This window comes from Cyanistes caeruleus, chromosome 1 (genome assembly GCF_971803275.1).
Source record: "Cyanistes caeruleus chromosome 1, bCyaCae1.hap1.1, whole genome shotgun sequence".
NCBI lineage: Eukaryota > Metazoa > Chordata > Aves > Passeriformes > Paridae > Cyanistes > Cyanistes caeruleus.
This window is the reverse complement of record NC_141701.1, coordinates 78695482-78708078: the sequence shown is the minus strand read 5'-3', so window position 1 is coordinate 78708078 and position 12597 is coordinate 78695482.

Genomic DNA, 12597 nt, shown 5'->3' with positions numbered 1-12597 from the left:
CAGCATTTTCCATCCTTTCAAACTTTTAGAAGTACACCAGAGACACTGATTTCTCCTCAAGGTGTTGATAAGAGAATAGACTTGCTGCCTGAACTGTTACAGACATTGGGAATTGTCATTCATTTCATCATTTTCTCCACTGAAAACAGCTATTTATGGGCCCCAAGAGAGACACAAGCATGTGAAGCAGAGAGATCTTTTAAAATTTTAATTAGTACTTAGCATCCTAATAAGAAGTTCAACCACCACAACACCATGTAAACAATAAATCAATGTCAACAGTAAGAAAAATATGACTAAGCTTAGAACTTATAATTTTTTGTCTCACTGATATGGTCATCTATTTGCAAATTATGACATTTTACTAAAATTCTGTTGTTGCATTTTCTTGCTATAATAGTTGTGACATTCTTTCACTTATATTACAAAAAATGATGACACCTATTTTTAAGGTAAAATAGGTCTAAATTTTATTTATTTATTTGTTTTATTCAAGTAGAACAAAATATTTTTCTTGGTAAATTACTGGTGAGCCTGTTAGCCATAAAGAAGTCAGATAAAACTCCTCGTGATGTTTGGTGGAACTCATTAATTGCTCAAGGACTCAGCGTCTTAATGATGACTTCAGAACCTAATGTGCACAAAATGGACAAGAGCCCCAGACAGCCTTTCTACTCTACTCCTGATTGTCAGAGCAAAGTGCTATTTACCTCCTATTGAGGGAGAATTACCTGTGGACTGTAAATTTTGAGACTCAGGGGCAAAGTGCTCTACAGACTTTCAATTTGAGATGGTCAGTCTATTTGATCAAATTTATTTCTTGCAAGACAAAATTATTTGGTGTTCCTTTGCATCAGAGCAGAGAAGAGAGATGATAATAAGAAGTGAATATTTGCATGAGCATAAGATGTAAAAATCATACTCATATTGTATGTAAAAGCCCTCATGAAGATGGAGTATAGGCAGAAGGTATTTTCAGCTACTTGAAGAACAGCTGATGTATCTTCTTCTGCAGCTGGAAAGGTATCACCTTGAGAGAGTTATCATGAACTTGAACATCAAGATTGGGCTGCTTATGGTGCAAATTTACTCAAAGACCAGATGTCTACAATATGAGACTACTTGATACCCTTTCTAGGGTGCTTCTAGAGCAAGTAGGAGCACTTAATCAGCAAGAACTGTGAGCCTCATGGGAGTACACAGGGCCATAAAATGTGCATGGACTAAATATTCAGATGCTAAAAATATCTTAATTGACATTGATTTGGATTATACCTAATAAGTATATTGTTCTTTAGAAAATAACTATCTTTTTTTTTCTATTATGAGGGTGGAAACCCAAACTGTCAAGAACTCTGCCATAAGTTCCAAATTTCCATGATTTAATGCCAGCTGTCAACTAAGCCACACACAGACATTTTCTCACTCCCCTCAGTGGGATGAGGGAGAGAATCAGGGGAGTAAAGGTGGAAGAACTCCTGGGTTGAATAAAGACAGTTCAAAACAGAAAGCAAAAGCTGTACACACAAGCAAAGCAAAACCAGGAATTAATTCACTGCTTCCCATGGGCAGGTAGGTGTTCAGCCACTGTCAGGAGAGCAGGGCCCAATCCCTCACAACAGGGACTTGGGAAGACAAGCACCATCACTCCAAATGTCCCCCCTCTTCCTCCTTTTTCCTCCCACTATATATACTGTACATGACATAAAGCATGGAATATCCTTTTGGTCACTTGGGGTTAGCTGTCTTAGCTGTGTCCCCTCAGAACTTTTCATGCACCCCTGGCCTTCTTGCTGCTGTGGTGCTGTGAAGAGCAGGAAAACAAGTTCTGTGTAATTGTTTCTAAAGTCTCGTGGAGCAGTTGGGCTAGTAGGGTAATTTTGGATCACTTGGTTTTTGTGTGACTGTTTTGTTGAAGAATTTCTTACGGGAGCAAATGGTATTACTGACCAGAATGGATGGAGTTGGTTTTGTTTGGCATACCTGTGGGGAGCATAAAAAGGGATTTCCTTGAGAATTTGGTTATTCTAGCTTTTTGTTGAAGTCCATGAGCAAAGAGTATTTACATAGTCCTGTGGTTAGTTTATAGGAGCTGGTTGTTGTGTTTGTGGCATGAATTCTATTTAGATATTTTCTTACTACCTGAAAGTTCTCCTTTCTGCTTTTATGTAATTCTTACACACTTAAAAATGGAGAAAAGGTTATAGGTGTGGACCTTGGATATTTACTAGAATTTTCATGAATATGTTATTTCAAAGGCTTCTTGTTTTTTAATATTAGCACTGTTGAATGTAGCAGTATGGACTTTAGATCTGTTCAGCCTTACTTTATTTTTTTTCACATCAAACACCACACAGAGCATCAGTGCTAAAGGATGTTACTGTTAAGTGCATTAGTTGTTTGATGTTTTAGAAAACATTCTGTTAAAAAGCAACAACAACAAAACAAACCCCCAAACCAAAAATCAAACAGCCCTCAAACTTTTATTTCAATAAAATAATCATAAAAACCCTAAGATGTAAGGGTAGGACTCAGATATCTGTACTTCTAAGGAGCCTGTATGAATTTCCTGTCACGAATGATAATTCAACCAGATATTTTAAGTGTTTGATTAAATTTTATTGATCTCAAAAGTAAACATATGCTGAAGAAGCTTGATGACTAAAAAGCTTTATTAAATGGCTAAATGATTGCTAAAGCTTTATTAAAGAAAAATCCTGTATAACATTAGTAGTTTGGCAGTATTAATAGGATGGTATTTTGAAAACCAGACATGTATGTATGTATCCATAAATATATCTGTTAATAGCTTCTTGCATTCGTGAAGTATTCATTTAATTTCTTGGGCTTTTTTAGCTTAGTTCCAGGGAATGTTTTTATGTTAGCTTAGTGGACCTTGGAAAAAAATTTAGTCCCTTCTGAAAACTCAGGCTTCTGTCGTATGCCTGGTTTCAGACTTCACTGTGGCTCACAAAGAGAAACTCGCGTTCTAAACCTTTGGCATGCTGAGTGAGGAATGCATTAGGGATTCTTTAAAGTTATTTCTTGTTTGTTTTTTTCATGCTTCTTTGTGCCTGCAGTACTTGCAACAACATATCAAATCCAGTAATATTTTGCAATTTTTTTCCTTTTCTTTGTGTTAAATAATATTCAAAATTGTAATACAAATAGAATGTATTATTTAATATATATTGTTTATTTATATACTATATATATACTTATTACTGTATTTATATAGTATTTAATTTCAACTGATGAACAAAAATGCAGCCATGTAACTATTTTTTTTTCTTTTTTATTGCTTCTCTTATTGCTCATATTGCTGCGTTCATAAATACACATATCATGTGCAACTCTTGTTAACTAATTTGTTACTTTAATTGTTAATTCATGTTGTAGACTTATGGACAGATCACAGTCCAGTTTCTCTTCCTAGTAATTTTACCAAACATCATCAATCTGGAATGTTACTGGAAGAGAACAAGCCCTCTCACAAGTATGTTAAATACAATTAACGAATGATAGCCTAATCCTGAAGTGTAAGAAGCTCTCACTACACGAGGAAGAAGGGTAGTTGTAAAAGGAGACTCTTCTAAGGGGGAATGGAGGGCCTGATATGCAGGCTGGACCCAACTCACAGGGAAGTCCCCTGTCTCCTAGGGACTCAGATAAGGGACATCACTTGAGAACTCTCCAGTCTCTAGTAAGGCCCTCCGATTACTATCTGTTATTGGCTGTTCAAGCTGGCAGCATTAAAATAACAAAGTCCAAGGGCAATCAAAAGAGGCTTCAGGGCCCTTGGAGAACTGGTAGAGGTGTCAGAAGCGTTGGTTGTGATTTCCTCAACTCAGTCTTTCACTAACAACAAATAATAGGAATAGGCAGGTCACTGGGTCAAAGTGTGGCTACAAGGCTGGTGCCTGTGAAAAGTTTTGTTTCCTGACCACAGGATTTTCCACTCTGTGCCTGGTCTACTGGCACCTGACCAGATACACCCCTCTCATAAAGTAAAAAGAGTTCTAGCACAGGAGTAGCAGAGCTCATTGACAGGGCTTTAAACTAGCTTGGAATGGGGGAAAGGGACAAACTAGGGTTGCCAGTGATGAGCAATGGGATGGTGTGCCAAAACTTGAGGAAGTGAGTGCTAATGAAATTCCTCATTATGTTTCAGGAGTTGTTGGCTAAAAACAAGGTACCACACCTGAAATGTTTGTATACTAATGCACACAACAAGAAGAAGCTTGAGGCTTTGGCCAGTCCAAGATTTGACATCATTGGTATAAATGAAACCTGGGGGGATATTCCCTCATTGAAGTACCCTGTTGGATGGTTACAGGCTCTTTAAGGGAGAGAGACAGGGCAGAAGAAGTGGAGGAGTGGCATTGTATGTAATAGAAGAGTTAGAGTATAGGGAGCTCACAACTGGCACTTGCACAGTTGAGAGCCTCTAGGTAAGAATCAAGGGACAAACAAATAATTTGGATGTCTTTGCAGGAGTGTACTATAGAATTCCTAGCCAGAACAATGACACTGATGAATTATCCTGTGAGGAGCTAAGGGATGCTACCAGGGCGATTGCCTTTGCCTTTATAGGGGACTTCAACTTGCCAGAAATCAACTGGGAGCACCACAGAGCTAGTGCAACTCGGACCAGAAGATTCGTAAAAGACCTGGATGACAACTTTATGGAAGAGGACCTAAGGGAGGTGACTCAGAAAGATTCCCTCCTTGGTCTGCTGCTTGTCAACAGAGAAGCTCCTGAGAGTGAAGTGGTAGTTTAACTACTAAAAAGAATCTAACATGATTGCTTTCTTTGCTTCCAAGCAATTGTTTAGACAGAGATTATCAAATGTGACTGGGTTTTTTTCCCATTGTTGTGGTTTTTTTTCTTCATCCTATGCCTCTTCTGTCTATTTTTCTTTGCCTTTCAGAAGTAATATTTTCTGGCTAATGATGGATAATTAGTAGTATAAGAATTTCTTTACTTGTGCCAAATAATTTTTTTAATCTCTTATGCTACATCTTAGTTGTGTTACTGAATTTATATTATCCTTGGAGTGTCTGATCCAATTATACAGTCAGCTGAGCTTTAATACAGACAGCTAAATTAGCATGTGATAAGAACCATGCTTTAGAATTGTTCATAAACAGATAAGTGTTCTGTTAAAGCTTTGCTGGATGTCATCCCTGTTGATTAATACCTGTAAAAGAACAATCATAAAGGCGTAATTAAGAGACAATTTCATTAGATATCCTAAATTTTCATCTTATTAACAAACACTCCCACTATTTCTATGTAAAAGAAAAAAGTCCAGGGAATAACTACAGGTTATACTGTGTTTTGTTAAACCTAGAAATATTGCTTTTAACAGGAGCAGCCATACTTCCAAACATTTTGTGAATGCAGAGGGAAGCAGACACATGTAGTGAGTTGTTAATTATTAATTAATCTGGTCACCTAGCTGGCTAACCTACGTTTTAGACAACATCATTCAATCTTCATTTTCCATGGGCTTTCTGGCATTTCCTGCTGATTGACATTTATGTTCAAGACCTGACTCCTTCAGAGGGAGAGCCATTAAGAGCTTCCCCTGAGCATCTTGTAGTGCAATTCCAATACATGCTCAAACATTAATCTGCTGCGCTTACAGCTCCCTGTAATGTTAAAATCTAGACAATACATAATTTCTTGTCAGAGCTAAAATACACAGTGCTTGGCTTATATTTCTAAAGAATTCAGGAGTTTAAAGTTTCTGTTCTGTCTCAGCTTTTCTATAACACCACAGCCTTAGAAGGTAGTATCAGTTGTTATAGCTGTGCTTAAGGCTTTCAAATTATTTGAATTTTTTTAGTTAATATTTTCTAGAGAAATGCAAGAGATGGGGGAGCAATTATTGTTTTCTGTATTTCACCTGTAATCAAGTTCTTTGGGATGATTTTGATGCATAGCATGCTGTGATAGATTTGTAACACTTCCAAAAGAAAAGATTTTTGGGTTGTGCTGATGCTTATACATTTTCACTGTCCTAGCATCTAGTTAGATCAGCTGCATCCTTAATTACTGTTGTACTGTGTGGTGTTGCATAATCAGAATATGATGCTGCTACAGCTACAGGCCTTTCATTATTGTTGCTGCTGAATGACTACATTCAGTCTTCTGTATTCCACTCCAGTATGTACAGCAGACATCCTTTCTACAGATTCTGAAGCCCCATTAAAAACACTTGAATTTTCCTTCCATTCAATGTGGGCTTTAACTGGTTGCATATATAATTGATAAGCACTGCATCAAACAAATTTTATAGAGCTTCTGATCCATTAAAATGAATATGAACAACTTTGAAGAGTGTCTAGAATATACGGAAAGTTCCAAAGTAATACTGATTTTTTAAAAACTTTTTTAGTATGCTTATTTACCCTACTCAGGATGAGAGAAGGCTGAGTACAGGAATGTGAGATGTAAGAAAGCAGTTCTCTCTGTTTTTATTTAATCAGCAGTTTGGGTGAAGCTGCCAACCTTGTAGAAACCTTTGAGGCTAACTGAGCAATGACTGTGTCATGTTAACAACAGGTATTCTCCACGTTTCTATCAAACTGGGATGTGCAGCCTAAGAGAAGGTTCTGACCTATCTACCTTCTGTCCAATTAGTGCTGTGATATTATGGGTTTGTTGTGGGGGGTGGGGATTAGACTTCACCCTCCTTATGAAGACTTATTTTTTTTTTCCCAACCAAAATCATTACACTTTTAAATTTAAAAAGTGAAGTAACCTCTTATTTTGAAGGTAGACAGGAAAAAGGGTTGGATGCTCTCCACAACTTTTCAGGTTGTGGGGAATCCTAAGGTGTTGTTCTTGGGTGCCTCCAGTAACTACTAGAGGCTTTCAGGCCTGTTCTTCTTAATTCCTCTGTCTAGTTACCTCACGCAGAGTTTTGTAAACTTCCGATGTGTGCCTCTCTCTTTACTCATCTCTCCAGTTTCTCTTGTGTAGTAAATGTTTCTTGGGTTTTTTATGTTCTCTGAGGACATGAAGGCACCTGACCCCCGTCACTTAGTGTTGTATAGAAGCAGCATAGAGTAACAGGCCTTTGGAAATGCAGGATTAACTGTTAAAAAAATTCAGATTTCAATATCAAGAAAACAACACAATTTGCTGATGGTTAAGAGTGTACTATTGTCTGATACTGCAGAAAATTTGAATCATTAAAGTGAAATCATTTCACTAGCTTATAAAATAATATACAAATGCTACTAAATTATACATAATATTTCCTAGACAGACAAATCAGTGTGTTTTTTTTAAGAAAAAGAAAAATCTAGTTGCATACAGTGAAGCAAACATTTTCTTTTTTTATATGAAATTGAGAAAGGAGTGAGAAATATGAGAGCTGACTACTCTTCTAGTAGGTGGTTTCAGCTCAGGTTTCTTGTGGTCAATCCAGTACATCTTTCATTAGTCTTTTCAAACATCTAATTGGAGCTTCCATTTGGAAGTTACTTGATAAGCTATGGTAAGATGTAGATTGCTTGTAGACTGTTTATATATGAAGCATCACTGGTATAGTTCAAGTGCCTTTACACAGTGTTGTGTTTAAAATTTAGGTTTTGGGGAATACAGTATTCTCATCCGTTAAAAAAAAACCCCAGAAAACTACTTTTAAAGGGATATCTTTTTTAAGGATTTCTGAAGCAACAGACTATTTTTTTCCAGGAAAATATCTCTATGGCAAAATAATTTGCTATGGAGCCACGTTAGCTAATTTGAGCTAAGTGTTTGGTTGGGAATGTCAGATTTTGTCTGACTGGAGTTTAAATCTGCTTTTCTGCCTCCAGTGAGCAAAAGAGATAAGAAGCTGATGTTTGCGTTAAAGCTTGTAGTTTGATCCCCTAGCTATTGATAGCAACAGCCAGGATAATCAGATTTTTTTGAATGACTTCAATAAAAGGAAAGATAAAGTAACTAAATCTTTAACTTGAGAAAAAAAAAAAAAAACACCTAATTGGCTAATGCCTTATAAAGTGATGAATGACCATTAATTAATCATTTTATACTTTTTTTTTTTTTTTTTGTCTCATGATGCAAGAATGAAAATACAAAATGCAATTAAACTGTGGGGATCTTTTTGCCAAACCTTCTACCCAAAGGTATCCAGAAAGATGAAGCCTCAGGGACCTAAGAACAGGAACAGATTCCACCTTGCCTTCCTCTTGCTTAAGATCCCTGTGACTGTCTGGGCCAGAGCAGGGAAGGGGTTTCAGAAAGAGCTCCTGTAACTTGCTGAGGTCTTCTGTGAGTGATAATTTATGAATAGTGAAAGCAGATCCTGCAGAGCTCTGAAAGGAGAGCAGCTTCCCAGTGAGTGCTGTGCAAAATGTGCGTGTCCAACAGCACTGGAAAGGTGCCTGCACACAATTCTTGAGAACAGCAGGTACCAGAGCCACGCCTGACCCTCAAGGCTGCCTTGCTCTGCCAAACTGCAAGGTGTCATCTGTGTTTGGTGAGAGATACAGGGAATTCTTACTTGTTGAATGAGTTTGTGGCTCCCCCTGATCCTCTGTTTCTATGATCATGCTGCTCAACATTACCTGAAGTTTCTGCTTGTTGGATGGTGATTTCTCCAAATTTGATTAGTCTTGTGATTTGGTGCTTTGAAGAGTTACCCTTCCTACCCCCAGAAACTAATTACTCTGCTGCTTTCCTGCTTTCCTTTTGGATGTGGAGGGGAGAAATTGCTCTGATACCCAGACTGTTTGGTTGACAGTAGCAACAGCTCCAGGTTATTTGAGCCTTTTTTCTCCTTTGTTTTCTCTCACCAATCTAAGTTTTGGAAAAATACTTTTATTCCTGATTCATAGCAGTATCTGTGAACAGAGGAAATATCAAGATGGAGCCTGCTAAACTTTCATTTCTCTGAATACCTAGTTTCTATATGTTTAACAGGAGCAGTCATCTTAAATTTCATTTATGAGTTTTAAGATACCAGACCATTGTTTTGACATTTTGGCTTATAATTGCCTGTACCCAATGTACTCAGGCATTCCATTCACATTCCTAATATCTGGCAATCAAACTCATCAACTTGTCTATGGTGAAGTCCAAGATTCATGCTAACAAACAGAAAAAAACTTCCCAGGTTGTAATTCTCAAGTTACACTTTATGTGCTATTGCTTGTTTTGTAACAGAAGCAGTGTGGTGTCACTGGGGGAATGTCATTCATTTGCTAGCTATTTCCGTTTCCAAATCACTGACTGCTTAGACCCATGAGATTTTTCTATTTAAAGATAGCTGTGGTTGTTTTGAGGAATATCTTTTAAACTTTATTTCCGATTGCTTAATTAGTTTCTAAATCAAGATATTTGCCCCTCAGAAAACTACCTAGTACACAGCTGGTGACATAACGCTGAATAATTGATATCCTTATGTGTAATTACAAAGAAATTAATACTCCTTTAGGAAAGATCTAATTATATTATTTTTGAAAACTGAAGTTAATTAAGCCCGTCTTCATCTACTCCCTTTCCTTCCCCATGCCCTCCCCATTTTTTGTGTGCTTGCAAATAAGTACCTCTACTGTGTTAGAGGAGTGAGATTTCTTTATCCTCCACCCTTTTTTCCCTTACTGGAGCCATGCTGGCTTGAGTCTATCAAGTTATGTTTATCCAACTGTTCTGCCATCCTATCTTTAATTAGATTCTCTATCAGTTTACTCAGTAATGGGACAAATCTCACCAGGCTGTAAATTTTAGATTCTTTTTTAGCAGCATTATTTAAAAATAGGTACTGCATTATTATTTTCTTCACTATTCATCAACAATTTAAATGTTTCTGTAAGGATGTTCTGCAGACTTCTGTTTCAGCACTTTTTAATTTTTTTTTTTTTTTTTGTTTGTTTGATGCTGCAGTTTGTTTTCAACCTCTTCTTAGGTACTACGCAGTCTTTAATCTTCTTCTGTAGATAAAACTTGTTTGTCTGATGTCAAGTCACTGGTTTTAAACTAGTGACTTTAAGACTAACATGTGCATCCATAAGGTATACTTCAGAAAAGGAGCCTTTATTGGCCAGAATCTACATTTCCAGTGGAAGGCTTAGCATTTTATTATAGAAACATGGTGAACTCTCCAGTAAACCCCTTGACGATAACTGGTTTGCACAATTTCTCTCTTTTTCTGGTTTTTGCACTTTATAGCTAATTGTGCATTTAGAGTTTCCATTTCCATTTGGAAAACTAAATGCAATGTGAATACAGTCAAATAAAGATGAAATAGAAGGTAATTAACTGCAAGGCCAAAATTTTCACACAGAGCAATGCAGATGATCTGATTTACTTAATTTTAGTCATGTATAGCCTCATTCCTGTACATAGTGGAAAAAATATTTTAAATTTAATCACAAGCACTTTCACACTAGCTCCTTATTCAAATTTTATTTTAAAAATAAAATTTAGAAATTTACAAATTTTTTCAAATTAATCTTGAAGCAGTACTTTTATTAAAAGAAAAAAAGGGGGATGTGTTCTGGTAGAGTTAGTATTTCAGCTTGGTTTCAACTGAAGTTGTTCACATTGCTCTACCACAAGTATGTTTTCACTGTTGCTTTTAACATACTTGTATCATGCGTGGTCTTTTGCTGGACATTAATGCATTTTAACTTAATGGGTTTGCTGATGAAACTTGATTTTGTACCAATCATATTTAGTCTAATTTGTGTCTATAGAGCTACACATATTAACACCATGTTAATATGCAGTATCTGGATGCTTGTGAGAAAGGAGATTTACTGCAAAGTCAAAAGAAATAGGAGGGGGATTACTGATCTTTTACCTGTATATGGACCAGAATTTTAGGGTTCTTAGTGATGTCCAAGACATGATGATAAATCAGAATATCTTTATTCTGACTTCTGGTTCTGGAGGAAAGAAAATAAATTTTTTGGACTGTAATGAAGACCTGAGTCTGAATATTCTGCTGTGATAGGTAGACAACTGGCTGGCCACCAGAGCCTGCCCAGCTGTTCTCTCACTCCCCCACTGGGAGAGACCCTGTCACAGAAGACTGTGGGTTTAAATAGAGGGAGGAATCCCCTACGAGTTACTATCAGGAAAAACCAGATTTGACTGTGAGAGAAGTTGTATTAGCATTTTAAATAGATCTGAGTTGTAAGAAACAAAGACAGCCTTTAGAACAATACTTTTCCTCCCCTGCCCTTTCCTGGGCTGAGCTTCACTCCAAGCACTCTGATGCCTCCTCAGGTGGCCCAGGTGAAGAGTGTGGGGGATTGTGGTCAGTCCAAAACAGTCCTCCTTTCTCCTCACACTTCTTCCTGCTCCACCTGTGTACTTTCCAGGGACAGCAGAGGGGCCTTCACTCCAATGTCTGGAGCTCCTCCTCCCTCTCTCCCCTCAGGGTTTGGAGGTACAGTCTGTCTCCGTGCTTCTGACTCCAACATCAGTCCTCAGTCTCATTTGCTTTGGGTAAACTGGGTCATGTGTCTTAATATGAGGGGATTTTTTGGTAGAGAAAATAACATTTCCTCCTTTCATATATTGGGTTATATGATTTTGGGGCACTTTTACTGTAGTGAAGGAGGAAGCAGTTGAACTCTTTACTTGCTTTCTGACACCACCTATGTTGAGGACTTCATGTGAATAAAGAGGAGGACTTGGGTTTCTGGACCTCACTTCTGCCCCTTGGGAGTTTCTTTTAATCTTTGTTTGTTTTGGTCAGGTTGTTGTTTTGATTTTTTTATGACCTGTTGGTCTGTTTTTAAAACAACTCACATTGCAATTATGCAGCTTTAAATTCAAGGTCTCCTCAATGAAAATGGTGTTTTTACTCTGTAGGTGATAAAACTTCTTTTCTTTCTTAAAAAAAAACCACTTTAGGACTAAAGAGCTTGTATCAAATTGCAATTAGAGAAGTAAAAACCTAGATGTAGCTTAATGAGTAAATGAAGAGTTGGATAATGGTTGTCCCTTGTAAAAGGTTTTAATGTGGAAAATACTCTTTATTCGTCTGATGATTATAGAAGAAGAGCCGTAATCTGTGCCACTTTGATGCCCCTGCAAGGTAATTTACTGAATTTTACTTTCTTGCTGTGAAACTGAATAGCCTCATTCTGTGCCCACACAGCAATCTGAAACATCTGGAGTCTGCTGTATTCTGAGGTCTTTTTTTTTTAAGTGTTCATCCCAAGTTGAGTGAATGTAGAGCGGGTGCTTTTTGCTGCTGATGCACAGAAACACACTGGGTCTGCGGATGTGGTTAGGTATAGGATTATTACAAGGTACATTTTGTAAGTACTTTGCTTTTCAGAGAATCTTTATACTTATTTCTGAATGTTGTTTTTTTCTAGGGAGTGATCCAAATGCTTTGACTGGCTGTCTCAAAATAAAAAACAACACCTCCCACCAAATGCTTATCTGCTGCCCAGTGAGTGAACATGCCTTTAAAACTAAAGGCTCTGGAGTGTTGTGGCACTATGTTCACCTAGTGTAATACATAAGGGGTTAAGCCTATAGGCTCTCCCTTCTGTATCTAAGTGACAAACCTAGGCTAGGTGAAGCACCGAACTGTGTACAATCAACTCCTTGTTTGT